Raw genomic sequence first — 22,818 nt, 5'->3', positions numbered from 1 at the left:
AACTCACTTCACAGTATGCTCTATACATGAGTCACACCTTGCATCAAAAACTACCGAGTCATAGCTGGAAAAAATACCTTAAGGTTTTTAACCATCATTGTTGAGAACTCAATCATTGTTGGTGTTTTGCTTGTACAGATAAGGACACGTTTTAATAGTCAGTTTTTAATTCCTGCTGGGTGGCAGACCCGGCAGGACCCACCCAGCTTAAAACCCTGTGCAAAGTGTGTGTGCGCGAGAGTGAAAGAGAGAGAATGAGAGAGTTAGGGAGCGTTCCTGTCTAAATGTATTTGTATAATATGTGTGTGTGTATGTATGTGTTTTAGCTGTGTGAGCTGTATGTGCGTGGAGTGTGTGCGCCTTTTTGAGTGTGATTAAATGTTATTGCGTCCCTTTTCGACTGTCTGTGTTCATGTATGAATGTGTGTGGTAGAGAGGGAGGGACGGGCAGTTTCCAAGTCTTTTCTTTGGTGACAATGTGTAGGTGCACTTATCATTTCTATCTGTCACTGTCTATTTGTGGGTGTGGGTGTCAAAGAGAGTGCAGTTTCTGCGTGAGAGCTGGGCATGAGACTGAGTGTGAACATGCGTGTATGAATGAGAAATACTTCTGGGATGTGGTACAGAGAGAGACAGCCTGTTTGCGGATGTGCACCCTGAGTGAACGTGCATGCTTTGTGCGAGGTTACGCCGAGTGCGTGCCCTGCACGGGAAAGAGGCTTGTGCTGAGAAGTCCAATTACAGGTGCGCGAGCCCCGCTTTCCTGACGGCTGAGGAGATGGCTTTGACAGCCATGCAGAGGGAGTTGAGCAGCTGGGTCATCTCTCCCGTCTCCTTGGCCTTTCTGCCCTCCTGCATCACGAAGCGGGTCAGGGTCATGATGTCAGTATCGAAGGGGGCCTGGTCTAACATGGCTGCGGCTCGGTGAGGCTGTCAGAGACAGCTGTGAAGTGACGAGCACCGCTGGAGCCCCACGCGCCCTGCACCTCCTTTAAAAACAGCTCCACATCTGGGCCGGGGAGGAGACCTGCGAGAACAAGGGCTGCCGGCTGTGGGTGTGTTCAGGGGCAGTGGTATGGCATGAGAACATGGCCAATCCCTCGAGGAGAAAAGAAACTCCTGCATTTGGCGGTGGTGTCCCTCGCACATGTCCTGCATTGTGGAGCAAAGTTCCCGTCACCCAGCATCTCCGGGCACAAGAAACAGGATGGACATGTCAGAGTCCGCTGACACGTTAATACAATGCAGGTGTTTGCAAAAACCACAGTACACTTTTGCTAAGCAAAAACGAGTGCGCACAATTGTAGTAAAAAAAGCTGTCAAAATAAATCTCACCCGCACTCCACAGTTCTGGATAGTGTGACATTAATACGCTCTTTCCTTCTTTCATTTAGTAGCTTCCCTGTGAAATGGATCCAAAAACGAAGAACTCCGTGCGCGCCGCAGGGAGCCATGCGGTTTCAATTATCGCACCCGTGTCTGGGCAGGATAATTGAAACCACATGGCAGCGGTGTGCGTAATAGACACCAATAGGCCATGGGCGGAGCAATTGGCCGCCTTTGGCCAATTGCGTGCTGTCTTTTATAAAAAGATGCACGCAAAGGCCGATAGCGTGGACCAAAAGGAAAAGCACACACACAAGCGTGTGCGATTCCTAGGTACGTTTCTAAACCCTCTACAAGAGGTCTCTCGCTGCGCGACCAGTGCTGCGCACTGCAGTGCAGGCGCGAGACCTAAAAAAGGGAGGAGTTCCAGCACTAACACTTTTGCCAGCTTCACATTAAACAAACGGGCAGTTGGGTGGTTCCGCTCACAGGGCCCATCCTGCCTACACATGCCCATAATAGTAGCCAGGATTTTCTTCTTTTCTGGGACCACTGACACAGGCTTCTTTCAAGAAGTAAATGGTGGTGGTAGATTCAATATGCGTTGTGGTGGGCAGTCACTGTATGCTGTGGTGTCTGCATCTCACTCCAAGTCTTGGGCCATTGTGAAGTTGCGAGGTGGGTGATTCTGCTGGCGCAATGATGGGGACAGTATTGCTTTGAGTGAAGATTTCACCCTCTTCTTCCTCATCATCACCTCCCACCATGATTTGACTTGTAGCTGATGTTCCCAGCTCTCCTCAGCAATTATTTTGAGGTGCTCCTCCTACTTGGTTGTTTGGCCTCCAGTACCATAATTTGTGCCATGCTTACCCCGGCAAATATTTGTGTGGCAAAATTGCATACTGCAATGTCCTCCCCCTCTTTGCTAACCATAAAAAAGTCCCAATCTTGGGAGAAGTACATTTTTACTGTGCCACTGCCTGGAGAAGAACTTATCCCCATCCATAAGAGAGACCTCTTGTAGGGTGTTTAGAAACAGACCTAGGAATCTATCTTTAGAGTAGAGCGTGATCAAGTCACTGAGTGAACGGGATCATTAGTCTATCACCCGCCGGTTGGCAGTAAGAAAGAGTTTTGCACATTATTACTAGATAGACTGGCTCCACACACCTTGAACACCGACAAACTCCTAGTGATTGGAGATTTTAACCATCATTTAGAGACTCTCTCTAATATGGATTCTGCCAGTTTAGTGACAGTGATGGAATCTCTTGGCCTGTCATTAAAAGTCACTGGCCCCACTCATAGTGCAGGCCATGTGCTAGATGCTGTTTTTTCTAACATACCTGAGCTAGAAGTCGACCCCCCTCAAATTTTAGGCTAGACTGATCATACAGCATTAAGCTTCATGATGTCATTCGCAACCCCAGCCACACACGTGCAAGGCCGGGAGGATCTTCATAGACCTTGGTCGAGGGTAACTCCTGTTGTTTTTAGCCAAGTCTACAGCACCCCCTCATTCAACCCGGAAGAGGACCCTGGTTTAGCCTGGGCAAAGCTGGAGGGTGCGATGCTAGATGCCCTGGATGTTATAGCTCATCTTAAAAGGGTAACAATTCAGGAGAAGGCATCCCTGGCCCCCTGGTATTCGGACACCCTCAAGAAGAAGAAGGCCACGTGCAGGGCTTTGAAGAGGAAATGGAGGATGTCTAAGGCAGAGTTAGATGAACAACTCTACCAAAGGGCACACAGAGCCTACCTTAATAGCTGCAATGCAGCAAGAAGAACACATCTGGGCGTGCATAATATAGAGGCCAAAAATTCCTCTAAGGAATTATTTAAACTCTTAAAGGAATTTACCGACCCAAAGGCTAATAATCTGTCACCACCCCCACTCAGGAACTGAGCGATGATTTAGCCAATCATTTCACCCATCAGATCAATTTAATTTATCAATCTTTTGATTTGGCGGAAGGAGACCGGGTGGGAGACCATCTGCCCTTGGACTCGCCGCAGGAAAAAGAGTTTTCTTTTGGGCTGGACTCCTTTTCGCACTTCACAGACGAGCAAGTGGGCTCTTTACTTAGCCTCGTAAAATCAGGCTCTTCATTTGATCCTGCTCCACAGATGGTGATGTCAACACTCAGCCTGGTCTTATCTGACACTCTTGTGAAAGTATATAACATCTCGCTAGACATGGCTATTTTCCCGAGCAAGTGGAAGATTGCACGGTCAAGCCACTGCTTAAAAAAGCGCTAGCAGACCCGACTGACCTACAAAACCTCAGACCGATCTCGCTCCTCCCTTGCTGAGCGAAGGTAATGGAATCCCTGGTCAATCAACAGCTATCCCACTATCTGGGGCAAAATATCCTTCTGAATCCGTTTCCAGTCTGGCTTCTGTGCTTCACATAGCATGGAGGCTGCACTACTGGAGGTCACGGATATCATAAGGCTGAAATTGGATAGAGGGGCTCAGTGATCCTGCTTGATTTGTCAGCAGCCTTTGACACCATCTCTCACGAGATACTGCTTGGTAGACTGCAAGGGAATGGTGTCAGGTGCCTGGCTCTCAAAGGGATTCAAAACTATCAACCCTTACACACCCAGAGCATCAAGCTGGGTTCCTTTGTGTCACAGACGGTAGGGGTGGACAGGGGAGTCCCCCAGGGATCGTTCCTGAATCCCACCCTGTTCAATGTGTACGTGACGTCCCTGGCTGATATCATCAGAGGCCATGGGTTTGAAACCATCTCATATGCTGACGGCACGCAGCTAATTGTCCCCATTGAGGAGGACATTATGTCAACTTAACTAACATTTTAAAATTGCATGTCTAGCATCGCGAGCTGGATGAGGAAGAACTGTTTACAGCTCAACTCCTCTGAAACAGAGATACTGCTGTACGGGAAGGCCGAGACTATCTGGTTCCCCGGATGATGGCCTGCTGAGATGGGAGAAGCCCCCTCTCTCAAAAACTGGGCTAAGAACCTCAGCATCAGGATAGATAATAAGCTATCTATGGAGGAGCAGGTAAAGACACTGTCAGGCACCTGCTTCGGTACAATGAAGATGCTCAGGAAGATCTTCCCCAGGATTCCTCTCTCAGCCAGGAAAACCCTGATCCAGTCACTCCTGGTGAATCGACTTGATTACGGCAATTCATTGCTCGTGGGAATAAGGGAAGATTTACCATCCAGACTACAGGTGGTGCAGAACATGGCAGCCCCCCTTGCCCTCAACAAACCGGCCCGGACTCCTTCTGCCCCCCCCTTCTGAGCCAGCTTCACTGCTTCCCGGTTAGGAAGCGAGCTATCTTTAAGATGCTCTGTTTGGTTTTCAGAGCACTACAGGGAAAAGGTCCCGCCTATCCCAAAGCTAAACTTATTTGTACCAACCGGTGTGACAGCTAAGATCAAGCAACTGCAATCTCCTGTGTATCCAAGAAGACACAGGGTTAAGATGGGGGAAGAGCCTTTTCCCATCTGGCTGCCAGTCACTGGAATAGCGTGCCACAGACCATTAGGGCCTGTGTGGAGCTAACTAGTTTTAAGAAACTACTGGCTGTTTTAGATGAGGATGGCCTAGGAGTGCCAATGTCTTGAAGCGCCGAGAGATCCCACTGTGGATGATTCGCTTGTGCTCTATAAATGAGTAAAAGTAAAGATAAGTTAAAGTCTTTCGAGAACTTTTCTTTTCCCTTGCCTCTCATGATGTCTCCTGGACTCTCCCGGGGTCCACTCCATGTCCCTATCATCATCATCATCATCGGAAGTGGTGCTTGGAGAAGATGGTGGAGATCTGTGAGCCAATAATTCTGAAAGAGGAGGTTCTTGCTTGGAATGAAGCTCAAACTCCTTTTTTGCTTCAACATCAGGAAAATGTACTATTGCTGGCTGCGGCTGTTGTCCACTTTGCTCTGTTTCCTGAGATGATTGTGTACTACTTTGCAAAAGGAAAAAATCCAATTCAGCGTCACTACTTTGCAGCATTGCCATGATTGCAGTGGTAGCTTAACTGACAGACATCGTCTTGGGCTTATGTTGGGATGGTGCTGTTGATGCAGGAGTGGTGCTTTCAGCTTGCTCTTCTGAGACCGGTGCGGAGGCACACAACATTGTGGTCCAAAAATAATTTGGGGTGACATGCTACTGGTGGAAAACTGCTTCTTCTCACTGTACACTTTCTTATAAACTTCTTTCTTTGGGGTCAGTTGGCAGTTGCCCGAAGCTACAGAAGCAGAAGAAATTGGACTGACATGTGACTGTGCATGCCTTCTATTTGGCAGTACTACAGGTGATGTCTCTTCTCTTGTGAGCATAAAAACAAATAAGCAAGTAAAACACTCAGTTTGAAACATTGCATTGTTTCTAGTTTGAATTAGTAGAGACAAAGGCAATATTAGTGTGGTTGTTTTGTCAACTGATGTAACCACTTTAAAGTCAATTCACACCATCATACCATAATTCCTCATCAGAATAACACACAATATGCAGAATGATAGAGCTCTTTCCTTTATGGAGACACGCGTGGTACTCAGGGAACTGAATGGGTAAATGGAGTATTGATCTTTAAAAAATGGAGGTTAGTGTACGCCTATGACAGGCAATGTGCTCCAGGGGGGAATGGAATAATCATCATCACCACACAAATGAATGATACTAATGTCTACTCTAAAGTGCACTGCAGCCAGGATGTCCAGGAGGAAATGGAATTATATACCTAAAAAACGTACCCCTGTTGCACGGCTTTGCACCTATGGTGGATGGATGATGGATCGACATAATTTTTATAAAAAAATTACAATTACAAATAAATTAAATTATATTTAAAAAATATATTTTTTAAATAAACAAAATACAATAAAAAATTAAAATAAAAAAATCCAAATATATGAAATCATCCCCAACCATATTATTAAACTGATATCTCATCCTTCCATGCAAGCCAATGACAAAGGCTCACTGGCTGGATGCACAAAATGGCTGCCAGCCAGTGCCACATGGTCAACAACAACACTGAACAAGAAGGCATAGGGAACAAAGAAGACATGCATGACTTTGGCAATAGTACACTTGATGGCTACACAAAATGGCTGCCAGTCACATGGTCACAACAACAACCAGCAAGGAGCAGCTATGGCCACAACAAAGAACACATGCAGGCCTATGGGTAAAGCACACTGGCTGTCTACACAAAATGGCCACCAACCACATGGTCAGACAACAACAAGCAGGAAGCATAAAAAACAAATAACACCTACAGGCCTATGGACACTGACTATACAAAAAAATGGCCCCTAGCCACATGGCATGGGGAACAAAGACAAACTGTGGCATATAGCTAACACAAGCACACACTGGCCGGACAAAGAAAGGAGGCTTGGTAATTGCTAACACAGGAGGAATCAGCATTAATTCAGCAATGCCAAAAACAAAATCTAACTGGGCTAAACATTTTTACAACAACACACATCCTCCAAAGGCATTAAATATATTACCGACCTATACACTGTTTGCAGAAAAAAAACATGAAATACATCCCAAAAAACATTTTGTAACCTAATTCAATGCCATCCATGGCCTAAATAATGTTTCTATTCAACAGACAAAAAAGTTGAAACAATTGTTTCATGCACCCATGACTAGTACTGGAACTACTGGCTGGAAACCCCATTGGCAAACTAGGCCACATACTGAATTAAATGAATATTGCAAATTTATTAAAAACATGGAGAAAATGTAGTAAACTGTGTAAGATTATTCCTTTATAAAAGAAGAACAATTACATGCAAAAAAAGAATTCGGCCCCTACTAAAACTGCAGGCCACCACTACAATACATTTAAAAAATTGAATAAAAGTACAAATAAATCCTGGTGCATTCCCTCTGTCAAACAAACAACACCCTTTTACACCAGTTTTTGAACTTACATGTGAAATCACAAATACAATGTCCTTAAATCCAATGGTATATTTACAGCAGACAAACAGAGTGATCCTTCCAGCTCCAAATCCCAATGAAAGTGACCAAGAGATGGAAAAAGCACTGGGAGGAGCCTGCTGGACAGGAACATGAAGTTGGAGTCTCTGGGGCACTTCCCTTTGTAAATTTATTTTTTTTAAAAAGGCTTCTCACAAATAAAAGGAAATCCATGGAGCAGAAAATCCACACAAAAAGCCTCGCATCTGGTTCTCGAGCACAAAAGCTGCTCAAGTAGTGTGTTTGCGATCAGCATCACATTGGCACCATCGCAGCCAGAAGCTGTGCAAACAACCGTGAAGTATCACGTAAGCTTGCTAGCGGCTCAAGATTATCTTGGCACAAGCTCAAACAAATCTCAAGCGTGCAAGCAGAAAAAACTCCTCTTTGCTCCAGCATGGAGAGTCTGAGTTCAACAAAGTCCTTGAGCGGAGCAGAGTTTACCGCCCAGGCCTATTCATGAAATGGTCAGTGACATCACTGAAGACATCGCTGATGACATCTCAATGACATCACTGATGACATCATCCAGTGAGTGTAAGCATTTTATAAGTTTATGAGTGTTAAAGATATATACTGACCTATTACAAAAGTTATATTAGTACACTAGGTGTACTACTAATAAGTGATACTGCTTTTAACATATATTATGTGAGGGGCTGTGTGACTATGTGTATCTGTGTGCGAGTGGGTCGCTCAACAATCCACCTCTTGAACTTTGAAACATCTCCTTAAGAAAAAGAAATGAAAGTAAACAGAATGCTTTTGCATCATGGATCAAGTAGTGTGGCAAAGATGTATTTTTTTGGATGCGATGATGTCATGTTGCAGCCTTGTATTACAAGCCAAGCAAAGGATTAAGTTCTTAACCAAGGCATGCACTTCTGTGTTTTTTTATTCGGACCTGCGAGCGCAAACCTTTCAGTTACCTTCTTTACCTGGTCCTGCAGCAGATGCAACAACGGGATAGCTTGGCCCATCATACTGTCCTCCTGGCTAACTTCCTGTGTGAAAACCTCAAAGGGGAGTAGCATCTGTGTCAGGCATTTGACTACGCCCCATTTGACTGCATCCATGGTCATAGCTTTCCCTACTGCATCCCCTCCTCTTTGAATGACACAGTCATTGATCTGTTTGAACTGCTCAAACAGAAGTTTCAAAATACAATAGGTCGAGGTCCAACGTGTTAGCACCTCCTGTTTCACGCCTTTAACTAGTGCTCTATTAGTACGCTGAATAATTCGTAACTGCAACCAGGCTGTAAAAGAATGGCTGAAATGAGTGCAGATTCTTCTGCAGGTGGTTAGTATGTTGCTGACTATGTTTTCTTTTTTGAGAACGTTTTGCACAACCAGGTTGATGCAATGGGCCAAACACAGGACGCTGAAATAGCCTTCGTCTGACATGGCCTTGACTATGTTACTGCCATTGTACGTGGCAACAAATCTAGTTCTGAGACCACTGGGTCACAGCCATTCATACAACTCGCTGTTAAATTTGTCCAAAATGTTTACAGCTGTATCTGATTTCTTCATGGTGAACATGGCCACTGCTGCATGCCACCAAATGCTCTTAAAACTTTTTTCAGGGTCAGGACCTGCATATATCTTTTGCTTTATCCCCCTAAAAGAGATTCAGTGTGCAGTGATGCAAATGTAATCATTTGCCTGACAACTGGTCCACATGTCGTTCATTAGGTGGATAGTGGGAAAAACACTTTGATGCAAAGCTTGTCCAACCAACTGCAGTAAATCGTGATGCAGTGCTGGAACAGCAACTCTGGCAAAATAAGCCTGACTTCGTACCTTCAATTCCAGGCAGATGGCTGCCACAAATTCTAATAATCCAACCCCTTCCACAAAAAACAAGCATTTGCAATGCAATAGGTCTCGCATTATAAAAGTTTGAGCTTTTGGCATTGCTAATAATAATGCAACACCAATAGCTCAAACGTTCAGGAATGCCAGACCTATTGCATTACAAATGCTTGGTTTGTCTTAAAATAGATGATGGATTTAATGAATTTGCGAGATGTGTAAAACTGAACTTGTAGCCTTTATAGGGTTTAAGAATGTAAGTCATTTTTATGTGTGATATGTCTATCTTAAAATCAATAAAGACATTTAAACATAAATAAACAAAGTCACAATACAAGGCAGCACAAAATGTTCTAATCGCAAAGGATTTCCAGGAATATGTGTAATGAGAGACACCACTTTATCCCTCTCTCTTCTCTGAACAAAAAGGAAGGATTATTCTGCTATTTCCTCATAGCAAACAATTCAAAGAAATAATATATTCCCTCTCTAGAGTACATCCTTGTTTGAATGCTCCTTTCTCTTCACCTTCTCTGCTCCATGCTACCCGTCATGTCAGTGGTCAGCTTGGCAGTGCACACCCCTCACCAAGCACTTATAAATTAAGTCCAATTGTAGATAACCATTGACAATGCAAAATGTTAGCTCCTGTTCAACTTAGTGCAAATGCACATCTGAATAACTAAGACTGTTGTGAATATTTAGAATTGGAAATGTTTCAATGGTGGAAATATTGGACGGTAGATTAAGCATTACTATGGTCTGTGAAGAAGGGGTAGTGGTTCATCTAGGTTTTCCAGTCACTCCTGTTATCCCCTTTAGGGCACTTTTCCCTAGAGTCTTGCACTCTGTTAGTCACCTATTCCCATCCCCATCTGCATATATCTCCTTTCAACTCGTCCACTTACATTTTCATACACAACCCACCCACGAAACTGTAAACGCAGCATTTTCTTTTCCTTTGGCACTGGCCATATTTGAACAGTTGAGTACCCCTTCACATATTTTCCTACTGTTACAAAAGGCACACAAGTGACCATTATTGTTTACTCAGCAGAGAGGGCAATGACTGGATGAGCATATAGGCTGTACACCTTTATGACTCCCAGAGAGGCACTGTGGGAAACTCACACTTCCTTCTGCCTCAACTTCAAAGCATTACCGTGTGTCCTTCATAAACACCAATCCACACCCTGATCTCAACTCACTTCACAGTATGCTCTATACATGAGTCACACCTTGCATCAAAAACTACCGAGTCATAGCTGGAAAAAATACCTTAAGGTTTTTAACCATCATTGTTGAGAACTCAATCATTGTTGGTGTTTTGCTTGTACAGATAAGGACACGTTTTAATAGTCAGTTTTTAATTCCTGCTGGGTGGCAGACCCGGCAGGACCCACCCAGCTTAAAACCCTGTGCAAAGTGTGTGTGCGCGAGAGTGAAAGAGAGAGAATGAGAGAGTTAGGGAGCGTTCCTGTCTAAATGTATTTGTATAATATGTGTGTGTGTATGTATGTGTTTTAGCCGTGTGAGCTGTATGTGCGTGGAGTGTGTGCGCCTTTTTGAGTGTGATTAAATGTTATTGCGTCCCTTTTCGACTGTCTGTGTTCATGTATGAATGTGTGTGGTAGAGAGGGAGGGATGGGCAGTTTCCAAGTCTTTTCTTTGGTGACAATGTGTAGGTGCACTTATCATTTCTATCTGTCACTGTCTATTTGTGGGTGTGGGTGTCAAAGAGAGTGCAGTTTCTGCGTGAGAGCTGGGCATGAGACTGAGTGTGAACATGCGTGTATGAATGAGAAATACTTCTGGGATGTGGTACAGAGAGAAACAGCCTGTTTGCGGATGTGCACCCTGAGTGAACGTGCATGCTTTGTGCGAGGTTACGCCGAGTGCGTGCCCTGCACGGGAAAGAGGCTTGTGCTGAGAAGTCCAATTACAGGTGCGCGAGCCCCGCTTTCCTGACGGCTGAGGAGATGGCTTTGACAGCCATGCAGAGGGAGTTGAGCAGCTGGGTCATCTCTCCCGTCTCCTTGGCCTTTCTGCCCTCCTGCATCACGAAGCGGGTCAGGGTCATGATGTCAGTATCGAAGGGGGCCTGGTCTAACATGGCTGCGGCTCGGTGAGGCTGTCAGAGACAGCTGTGAAGTGACGAGCACCGCTGGAGCCCCACGCGCCCTGCACCTCCTTTAAAAACAGCTCCACATCTGGGCCGGGGAGGAGACCTGGGAGAACAAGGGCTGCCGGCTGTGGGTGTGTTCAGGGGCAGTGGTATGGCATGAGAACATGGCCAATCCCTCGAGGAGAAAAGAAACTCCTGCATTTGGCGGTGGTGTCCCTCGCACATGTCCTGCATTGTGGAGCAAAGTTCCCGTCACCCAGCATCTCCGGGCACAAGAAACAGGATGGACATGTCAGAGTCCGCTGACACGTTAATACAATGCAGGTGTTTGCAAAAACCACAGTACACTTTTGCTAAGCAAAAACGAGTGCGCACAATTGTAGTAAAAAAAGCTGTCAAAATAAATCTCACCCGCACTCCACAGTTCTGGATAGTGTGACATTAATACGCTCTTTCCTTCTTTCATTTAGTAGCTTCCCTGTGAAATGGATCCAAAAACGAAGAACTCCGTGCGCGCCGCAGGGAGCCATGCGGTTTCAATTATCGCACCCGTGTCTGGGCAGGATAATTGAAACCACATGGCAGCGGTGTGCGTAATAGACACCAATAGGCCATGGGCGGAGCAATTGGCCGCCTTTGGCCAATTGCGTGCTGTCTTTTATAAAAAGATGCACGCAAAGGCCGATAGCGTGGACCAAAAGGAAAAGCACACACACAAGCGTGTGCGATTCCTAGGTACGTTTCTAAACCCTCTACAAGAGGTCTCTCGCTGCGCGACCAGTGCTGCGCACTGCAGTGCAGGCGCGAGACCTAAAAAAGGGAGGAGTTCCAGCACTAACACTTTTGCCAGCTTCACATTAAACAAACGGGCAGTTGGGTGGTTCCGCTCACAGGGCCCATCCTGCCTACACATGCCCATAATAGTAGCCAGGATTTTCTTCTTTTCTGGGACCACTGACACAGGCTTCTTTCAAGAAGTAAATGGTGGTGGTAGATTCAATATGCGTTGTGGTGGGCAGTCACTGTATGCTGTGGTGTCTGCATCTCACTCCAAGTCTTGGGCCATTGTGAAGTTGCGAGGTGGGTGATTCTGCTGGCGCAATGATGGGGACAGTATTGCTTTGAGTGAAGATTTCACCCTCTTCTTCCTCATCATCACCTCCCACCATGATTTGACTTGTAGCTGATGTTCCCAGCTCTCCTCAGCAATTATTTTGAGGTGCTCCTCCTACTTGGTTGTTTGGCCTCCAGTACCATAATTTGTGCCATGCTTACCCCGGCAAATATTTGTGTGGCAAAATTGCATACTGCAATGTCCTCCCCCTCTTTGCTAACCATAAAAAAGTCCCAATCTTGGGAGAAGTACATTTTTACTGTGCCACTGCCTGGAGAAGAACTTATCCCCATCCATAAGAGAGACCTCTTGTAGGGTGTTTAGAAACAGACCTAGGAATCTATCTTTAGAGTAGAGCGTGATCAAGTCACTGAGTGAACGGGATCATTAGTCTATCACCCGCCGGTTGGCAGTAAGAAAGAGTTTTGCACATTATTACTAGATAGACTGGCTCCACACACCTTGAACACCGACAAACTCCTAGTGATTGGAGATTTTAACCATCATTTAGAGACTCTCTCTAATATGGATTCTGCCAGTTTAGTGACAGTGATGGAATCTCTTGGCCTGTCATTAAAAGTCACTGGCCCCACTCATAGTGCAGGCCATGTGCTAGATGCTGTTTTTTCTAACATACCTGAGCTAGAAGTCGACCCCCCTCAAATTTTAGGCTAGACTGATCATACAGCATTAAGCTTCATGATGTCATTCGCAACCCCAGCCACACACGTGCAAGGCCGGGAGCATCTTCATAGACCTTGGTCGAGGGTAACTCCTGTTGTTTTTAGCCAAGTCTACAGCACCCCCTCATTCAACCCGGAAGAGGACCCTGGTTTAGCCTGGGCAAAGCTGGAGGGTGCGATGCTAGATGCCCTGGATGTTATAGCTCATCTTAAAAGGGTAACAATTCAGGAGAAGGCATCCCTGGCCCCCTGGTATTCGGACACCCTCAAGAAGAAGAAGGCCACGTGCAGGGCTTTGAAGAGGAAATGGAGGATGTCTAAGGCAGAGTTAGATGAACAACTCTACCAAAGGGCACACAGAGCCTACCTTAATAGCTGCAATGCAGCAAGAAGAACACATCTGGGCGTGCATAATATAGAGGCCAAAAATTCCTCTAAGGAATTATTTAAACTCTTAAAGGAATTTACCGACCCAAAGGCTAATAATCTGTCACCACCCCCACTCAGGAACTGAGCGATGATTTAGCCAATCATTTCACCCATCAGATCAATTTAATTTATCAATCTTTTGATTTGGCGGAAGGAGACCGGGTGGGAGACCATCTGCCCTTGGACTCGCCGCAGGAAAAAGAGTTTTCTTTTGGGCTGGACTCCTTTTCGCACTTCACAGACGAGCAAGTGGGCTCTTTACTTAGCCTCGTAAAATCAGGCTCTTCATTTGATCCTGCTCCACAGATGGTGATGTCAACACTCAGCCTGGTCTTATCTGACACTCTTGTGAAAGTATATAACATCTCGCTAGACATGGCTATTTTCCCGAGCAAGTGGAAGATTGCACGGTCAAGCCACTGCTTAAAAAAGCGCTAGCAGACCCGACTGACCTACAAAACCTCAGACCGATCTCGCTCCTCCCTTGCTGAGCGAAGGTAATGGAATCCCTGGTCAATCAACAGCTATCCCACTATCTGGGGCAAAATATCCTTCTGAATCCGTTTCCAGTCTGGCTTCTGTGCTTCACATAGCATGGAGGCTGCACTACTGGAGGTCACGGATATCATAAGGCTGAAATTGGATAGAGGGGCTCAGTGATCCTTCTTGATTTGTCAGCAGCCTTTGACACCATCTCTCACGAGATACTGCTTGGTAGACTGCAAGGGAATGGTGTCAGGTGCCTGGCTCTCAAAGGGATTCAAAACTATCAACCCTTACACACCCAGAGCATCAAGCTGGGTTCCTTTGTGTCACAGACGGTAGGGGTGGACAGGGGAGTCCCCCAGGGATCGTTCCTGAATCCCACCCTGTTCAATGTGTACGTGACGTCCCTGGCTGATATCATCAGAGGCCATGGGTTTGAAACCATCTCATATGCTGACGGCACGCAGCTAATTGTCCCCATTGAGGAGGACATTATGTCAACTTAACTAACATTTTAAAATTGCATGTCTAGCATCGCGAGCTGGATGAGGAAGAACTGTTTACAGCTCAACTCCTCTGAAACAGAGATACTGCTGTACGGGAAGGCCGAGACTATCTGGTTCCCCGGATGATGGCCTGCTGAGATGGGAGAAGCCCCCTCTCTCAAAAACTGGGCTAAGAACCTCAGCATCAGGATAGATAATAAGCTATCTATGGAGGAGCAGGTAAAGACACTGTCAGGCACCTGCTTCGGTACAATGAAGATGCTCAGGAAGATCTTCCCCAGGATTCCTCTCTCAGCCAGGAAAACCCTGATCCAGTCACTCCTGGTGAATCGACTTGATTACGGCAATTCATTGCTCGTGGGAATAAGGGAAGATTTACCATCCAGACTACAGGTGGTGCAGAACATGGCAGCCCGCCTTGCCCTCAACAAACCGGCCCGGACTCCTTCTGCCCCCCCCCTTCTGAGCCAGCTTCACTGCTTCCCGGTTAGGAAGCGAGCTATCTTTAAGATGCTCTGTTTGGTTTTCAGAGCACTACAGGGAAAAGGTCCCGCCTATCCCAAAGCTAAACTTATTTGTACCAACCGGTGTGACAGCTAAGATCAAGCAACTGCAATCTCCTGTGTATCCAAGAAGACACAGGGTTAAGATGGGGGAAGAGCCTTTTCCCATCTGGCTGCCAGTCACTGGAATAGCGTGCCACAGACCATTAGGGCCTGTGTGGAGCTAACTAGTTTTAAGAAACTACTGGCTGTTTTAGATGAGGATGGCCTAGGAGTGCCAATGTCTTGAAGCGCCGAGAGATCCCACTGTGGATGATTCGCTTGTGCTCTATAAATGAGTAAAAGTAAAGATAAGTTAAAGTCTTTCGAGAACTTTTCTTTTCCCTTGCCTCTCATGATGTCTCCTGGACTCTCCCGGGGTCCACTCCATGTCCCTATCATCATCATCATCATCGGAAGTGGTGCTTGGAGAAGATGGTGGAGATCTGTGAGCCAATAATTCTGAAAGAGGAGGTTCTTGCTTGGAATGAAGCTCAAACTCCTTTTTTGCTCCAACATCAGGAAAATGTACTATTGCTGGCTGCGGCTGTTGTCCACTTTGCTCTGTTTCCTGAGATGATTGTGTACTACTTTGCAAAAGGAAAAAATCCAATTCAGCGTCACTACTTTGCAGCATTGCCATGATTGCAGTGGTAGCTTAACTGACAGACATCGTCTTGGGCTTATGTTGGGATGGTGCTGTTGATGCAGGAGTGGTGCTTTCAGCTTGCTCTTCTGAGACCGGTGCGGAGGCACACAACATTGTGGTCCAAAAATAATTTGGGGTGACATGCTACTGGTGGAAAACTGCTTCTTCTCACTGTACACTTTCTTATAAACTTCTTTCTTTGGGGTCAGTTGGCAGTTGCCCGAAGCTACAGAAGCAGAAGAAATTGGACTGACATGTGACTGTGCATGCCTTCTATTTGGCAGTACTACAGGTGATGTCTCTTCTCTTGTGAGCATAAAAACAAATAAGCAAGTAAAACACTCAGTTTGAAACATTGCATTGTTTCTAGTTTGAATTAGTAGAGACAAAGGCAATATTAGTGTGGTTGTTTTGTCAACTGATGTAACCACTTTAAAGTCAATTCACACCATCATACCATAATTCCTCATCAGAATAACACACAATATGCAGAATGATAGAGCTCTTTCCTTTATGGAGACACGCGTGGTACTCAGGGAACTGAATGGGTAAATGGAGTATTGATCTTTAAAAAATGGAGGTTAGTGTACGCCTATGACAGGCAATGTGCTCCAGGGGGGAATGGAATAATCATCATCACCACACAAATGAATGATACTAATGTCTACTCTAAAGTGCACTGCAGCCAGGATGTCCAGGAGGAAATGGAATTATATACCTAAAAAACGTACCCCTGTTGCACGGCTTTGCACCTATGGTGGATGGATGATGGATCGACATAATTTTTATAAAAAAATTACAATTACAAATAAATTAAATTATATTTAAAAAATATATTTTTTAAATAAACAAAATACAATAAAAAATTAAAATAAAAAAATCCAAATATATGAAATCATCCCCAACCATATTATTAAACTGATATCTCATCCTTCCATGCAAGCCTATGACAAAGGCTCACTGGCTGGATGCACAAAATGGCTGCCAGCCAGTGCCACATGGTCAACAACAACACTGAACAAGAAGGCATAGGGAACAAAGAAGACATGCATGACTTTGGCAATAGTACACTTGATGGCTACACAAAATGGCTGCCAGTCACATGGTCACAACAACAACCAGCAAGGAGCAGCTATGGCCACAACAAAGAACACATGCAGGCCTATGGGTAAAGCACACTGGCTGTCTACACAAAATGGCCACCAACCACATGGTCAGACAACAACAAGCAGGAAGCATAAAAAACAAATAACACCTACAGGCCTATGGACACTGACTATACAAAAAAATGGCCCCTAGCCACATGGCATGGGGAACAAAGACAAACTGTGGCATATAGCTAACACAAGCACACACTGGCCGGACAAAGAAAGGAGGCTTGGTAATTGCTAACACAGGAGGAATCAGCATTAATTCAGCAATGCCAAAAACAAAATCTAACTGGGCTAAACATTTTTACAACAACACACATCCTCCAAAGGCATTAAATATATTACCGACCTATACACTGTTTGCAGAAAAAAAACATGAAATACATCCCAAAAAACATTTTGTAACCTAATTCAATGCCATCCATGGCCTAAATAATGTTTCTATTCAACAGACAAAAAAGTTGAAACAATTGTTTCATGCACCCATGACTAGTACTGGAACTACTGGCTGGAAACCCCATTGGCAAACTAGGCCACATACTGAATTAAATGAATATTGCAAATTTATTAAAAACATGGAGAAAATGTAGTAAACTGTGTAAGATTATTCCTTTATAAAAGAAGAACAATTACATGCAAAAAAAGAATTCGGCCCCTACTAAAACTGCAGGCCACCACTACAATACATTTAAAAAATTGAATAAAAGTACAAATAAATCCTGGTGCATTCCCTCTGTCAAACAAACAACACCCTTTTACACCAGTTTTTGAACTTACATGTGAAATCACAAATACAATGTCCTTAAATCCAATGGTATATTTACAGCAGACAAACAGAGTGATCCTTCCAGCTCCAAATCCCAATGAAAGTGACCAAGAGATGGAAAAAGCACTGGGAGGAGCCTGCTGGACAGGAACATGAAGTTGGAGTCTCTGGTGCACTTCCCTTTGTAAATTATTTTTTTTTAAAAAGGCTTCTCACAAATAAAAGGAAATCCATGGAGCAGAAAATCCACACAAAAAGCCTCGCATCTGGTTCTCGAGCACAAAAGCTGCTCAAGTAGTGTGTTTGCGATCAGCATCACATTGGCACCATCGCAGCCAGAAGCTGTGCAAACAACCGTGAAGTATCACGTAAGCTTGCTAGCGGCTCAAGATTATCTTGGCACAAGCTCAAACAAATCTCAAGCGTGCAAGCAGAAAAAACTCCTCTTTGCTCCAGCATGGAGAGTCTGAGTTCAACAAAGTCCTTGAGCGGAGCAGAGTTTACCGCCCAGGCCTATTCATGAAATGGTCAGTGACATCACTGAAGACATCGCTGATGACATCTCAAATGACATCACTGATGACATCATCCAGTGAGTGTAAGCATTTTATAAGTTTATGAGTGTTAAAGATATATACTGACCTATTACAAAAGTTATATTAGTACACTAGGTGTACTACTAATAAGTGATACTGCTTTTAACATATATTATGTGAGGGGCTGTGTGACTATGTGTATCTGTGTGCGAGTGGGTGTCTTAGTGGCTGTATGGGTATATAAGTGGATGAGTGAGTAGCTGTGTGGGTGAGTGAGTGACTGTATTGGTGAGTGAGTGGGTGTGTGAGTGGCTCTATGGGTGAGTGGTTGTACAGGTGGGTGAGTAGATGTGTGAGTGACTGTGCAAGTGAATGAGCGGGTATCTCCACGGCCATATGAGTGAGTGAATGTGTGTGTAAGTGGCTGTATTGGTAAGTGAAAGGCTGTTTGAGTGGGTGTTTGGTTAAGTGAATTGGTATGTGAAATGGCTGTATGGCAGAATGAGCTGATGTGAGAGTGCTTTTATAAATGTGTGAATGGGTATCTAAGTTGTGTAGGTGTGTGAGTACTTGTATGGGTGAGTGAGTGGCTGTGTTGAGAGACTGTATGGGTGAGTGAGTAGGTGTGTAAGTGGCTGTATGGGTGAATAGGTGGGTATGAGAGTAGCTGCATAGGTAGACGTGTGGCTGTGTGAGTGGCTGAATGAATAAGTGACTGATTGTATGAGTAGCTATATGAGTGTGAGAGTGGGTGTGTGAATGGCAACATGGATGAGTGAGTGGTTGTGTAAGTACAAGTATCAGTCTGTCAATGGGTATGTGAATGGTTGTGTGGGGGGGGCGTGGCTAGGCACGCAATGCGGACAGCAGCACCCGGGTAGAGCTCCGAGCCAAGCCTCCCCTTCCCCGGGCGAATTCTCCGACATTTATGGCCGAAACCGCCTGAAACTGCAGGCGGACCACCTACTAACTCTTCCCGGTGTTCTGGCCAACTTTTGATTTTGCGGACCATAGCTGGTGCACCGGACTTTCCTGAGGCTACCAAGCGGGCCTCGTTGCTGCGAGACCGGCGGGGACAACTGCGGGAGACCGGGGACTGGGCCGCGAGTCAAGGCCCCACCACGCGGCCTGAATTCCGGACCTGTCTGCTCCAGTCCTGATCGAGGCGTGGGCTCCGGGGAGCCCCCAGGAGACTTGATCCCTGCACCCCCCTTACCCCCTGCTGGAGCGGAACCGTTGGCGACAGGAAGACGTCGCGGGCGAGCCGAGGATTGGCGGCGGTCCGGACCTGGGCTGGTGACGCTGAACTGCCTGTCCGGGCGCTGCGCTGCGGTGAGACCGGGGAGCTCCTGATGTGGCCGGGCCTGCGGACACGAAGTGGAGAGCCCGGAGCGGAGGCCCGCTGCCCTAACCCTGAGGCGCGGCCCGCAGTGGCGGCCGGGCCCTGAGCCCGGACAGATCTCTCCCCCCAAGTCGGAGCGGCCACGTATAACCTGACCGACTGCCGCACGGCGGTGCGCCACCACTGGGCGGACGGCACCCGAGCTTTTGGTGCTGAGGGCTGGTTGCCTGCCCGAGGAGCCGCAGAGACGAGACCAGCACCCGGGAAACGAGCCGGAGGTGGAGGTAAGAGGGCCCCCGACTGCCTGAGAGTGGGACAATATGGCGACCCCCTACGTGCTGGCACTCCCCTCGCAGGTGAACCTGGGGCCACACTAAGACACTGCTATCCCTGAAGGCCGGATTGCGCCAGCCACACGCACACGGTGAAAACGCTTGTGCCCCACCGGGTCACGCACTGCGCCCCCCCTTACTGCAGGACCGGCGTGGGGCGGGGTATCTCTGCTGGGCTGTGACCCCCCCCTGATTTATTGCACCCCTTAATCCTAGCGCGGCAAGCAATCTTGAGAAGCGAAGTGCCAGCTGGTTGCGGTGCTCCGGAGCGCGACCCACCTTTCAGAAAGCGGGGAACTACATGAGGAGGATGCCGAAGATCTGAATCCTGCAACCACGGAGAGTTCTCTGGGAGGCATAAAGACATTGCGCTGCACAGCTGACGGGCTATACCCAACCGCCGCGTTTACTGATCCTGGACCCCCGATGACCACGGACTGTGAGCTGACTCCTCTCGCTGGCCTGGGGGAGACCTGAGTCCTGTGCCCCTGGGAGATTGGATTGCCCTAGAAACTCCACCATCAGTGGGAAACACGTGACCCCTGGTCCTGGCGCTGGCAGCCTGCTGCAGCACACCACTGCATGAATGCGCCCCTTGCGTTAGAACTGCGCAGAGGGCCGACTGCGCTGCCTTGTGGGAACGGACATCGAGTGCGCCCCCCCAGGATCCGGAAGCCATAACTTGAACTGGGAACGACGGTCGCCCCGTCCCCTGCACTTGCCATTGGTGGAGCCGCCTCGCACATGTCCGGAGGGGTGCGGACCCGCACTGGTACTGGAGGAGCCCCGCCGAAGGGAAAGCTTGACAAGCCAACACGCAAGATGGCGGCAGACCAAGTCGCAACACGGTTGGACACAATGCTCGCTGCCATGGAGCGCTTGGAACAATCCCTTCAGCAGACCAGGAAGTCCCTGGAATCTAAGATAGATGGTGTTGCCATAGACCTTACCCACCTACGAGAAGACCACAGGAAATTAGCTGATCGCACTAAAACATTGGAGGGAACGGTCAAAGACCTTAGCCCCGCAGTCTCGCAGACTGACAAGCAAGTACAAGATCTCCTGGCTAGAGTAGACTTCCTGGAAGACCGAGCGGAGGACACGGAAGGGAGGGCGAGACGAAACAACATTAGACTCGTCGGGGTCCCGGAGAAATGGGAGGGCGCCAGACCGACCCAACGAGTGGAGGATTGGATACGCGAGCTGTTACCTGAGGACACACTCTCGCCGCAGTTTGTAGTGGAGCGAGCACATCGGGTGCCCACGAGACCTCAAACCACCGGTTCCAACCCGAGGCCCCTGCTCTTCAAGGTCCTAAATTACCGGGACAGAGACACTATCTTAAGGGAAACCAGGCGACTCGGGGAAGTCCGGATTGACAACGCCACGGTGATGTTCTTCCCAGATTACACCATACAAGTGCAACGCCAACGCCATGATTTCCTGGAAGTGAAGCGCCGACTACGAGAAGCGGGCCTCAAATACTCGCTACTCTTCCCCGCAAGGCTGCGAGTGGTGGCACGTGACAAAACTTACTTCTTCAACAGTCCTGCCGAGGTAAGCGACTGGATGGACAGCGGAACAGACACGACGCCGAGAAATATGCAACATCCTGAGACACGACCCCGAAGCCGCGGGCCGCGGCGCAGACGTAGGAATAGGGGCAACACAAATGACCGCCCAGATGACACAACTCACCATTCCCCGCCACTGGACCAAATACTCCGGGAACAACGAGACGCACTCAGGAGGGTCACCCAGCTCAGTGCCTCGCCGACGTCGGATAGTGCTCGGGCCGCGAGCCCGCAACTGGCTCAAAGCGATGATGAAGCTATCTGCGGGCTCCCAGACTCGCAGCTTTCGGTAGAGCTTCCGGTGGTCACGCCACAAACGGCTGACATGCCTCACTAACTCATACCATGTGTGACTAACGGCCGACACCAGGGTGGCGGGGGTGGGACTCCAGGATAAACAATCGTTGGGACAATTTGGACAAGGCTACACCTGGAACAGCCCCTCGCCGCCCTGGCAGCAGTCGGGAAAAATCCTGGCGCAGTGAGTGCTCACCCAGAGGTATGGACACTGAAAGGGCGATCTAGGGGTGGGATTGTTAAGTCCTCCGTCCACACCGAGTAAACACACTCCTGCCACACATGATTGGGGAGCACACATAGCTCCTAATGCTGTTGTATGCAGAGACACCCGGAGGCCGACCACTGGAGTAAACATGGCCTACTCGGAAGCCACATTAGACTATACGGTGGGAACCGTTAGTAGCCCGGGGAAGGGCGACAGATTGATCTCCCTTGCTTAGACATTGAAGATCTGCCTTATTGGTACCTAGCTTAAGCTGCCCCCTAGACTTGAACGTTAATCTTTCGCCCTATTGGCGTGTTTGGACGGCAACATGTTTCGTTGCCGACCTCTTGGTATTTTCTACTGTTTACCGATGTTAATGAACCCAGTTACATTCCTTCTTCCCCACATCAGAGTACTGCCTATGCCTTTGCTGAACATGCCGAGATCTGTGTCCACAGGGGGCGCGCGGGGGAGGCGGGAAAACTTGAGGGAACGGTCACATGGGGGGTGGATAGCGGGGGAGGCAGATGCCTCCAGCGGTGATAGCAGTTATGGATGAGATTAAGATATGCACATGGAATGTGAGAGGAATGCACACACCATCGAGGCGCTACCAGATCTATTCATACTTACGCCGCCACAAATTCCATGTAGTATTACTACAAGAAACACATTTAAATGCAGCTGAGGTCCATGTGCTGCGCAGGAGATGGCGCGGACAAATTTATGCCACTGAGTACTCCTCCTATGCCCGCGGGACGCTCATATGGATAAGGCCGGTGACCCCCTGGGCAGTTATGGACACGCAGATAGATGTGGAAGGACGGTACGTGATAGTTAGGGGCAGACTTGATGGACACCCGGTCGTACTTGCCTCCATATACTTCCCAAACACCGAACAGGGTGGGTTCCTTGACTGCCTCTCCACAGCGCTGGCGCCTTGGCATGGGCT

Source organism: Lissotriton helveticus, chromosome 2_1, assembly GCF_964261635.1.
Source record: "Lissotriton helveticus chromosome 2_1, aLisHel1.1, whole genome shotgun sequence".
NCBI lineage: Eukaryota > Metazoa > Chordata > Amphibia > Caudata > Salamandridae > Lissotriton > Lissotriton helveticus.
Note: the sequence above shows the minus strand (reverse complement) of the source record.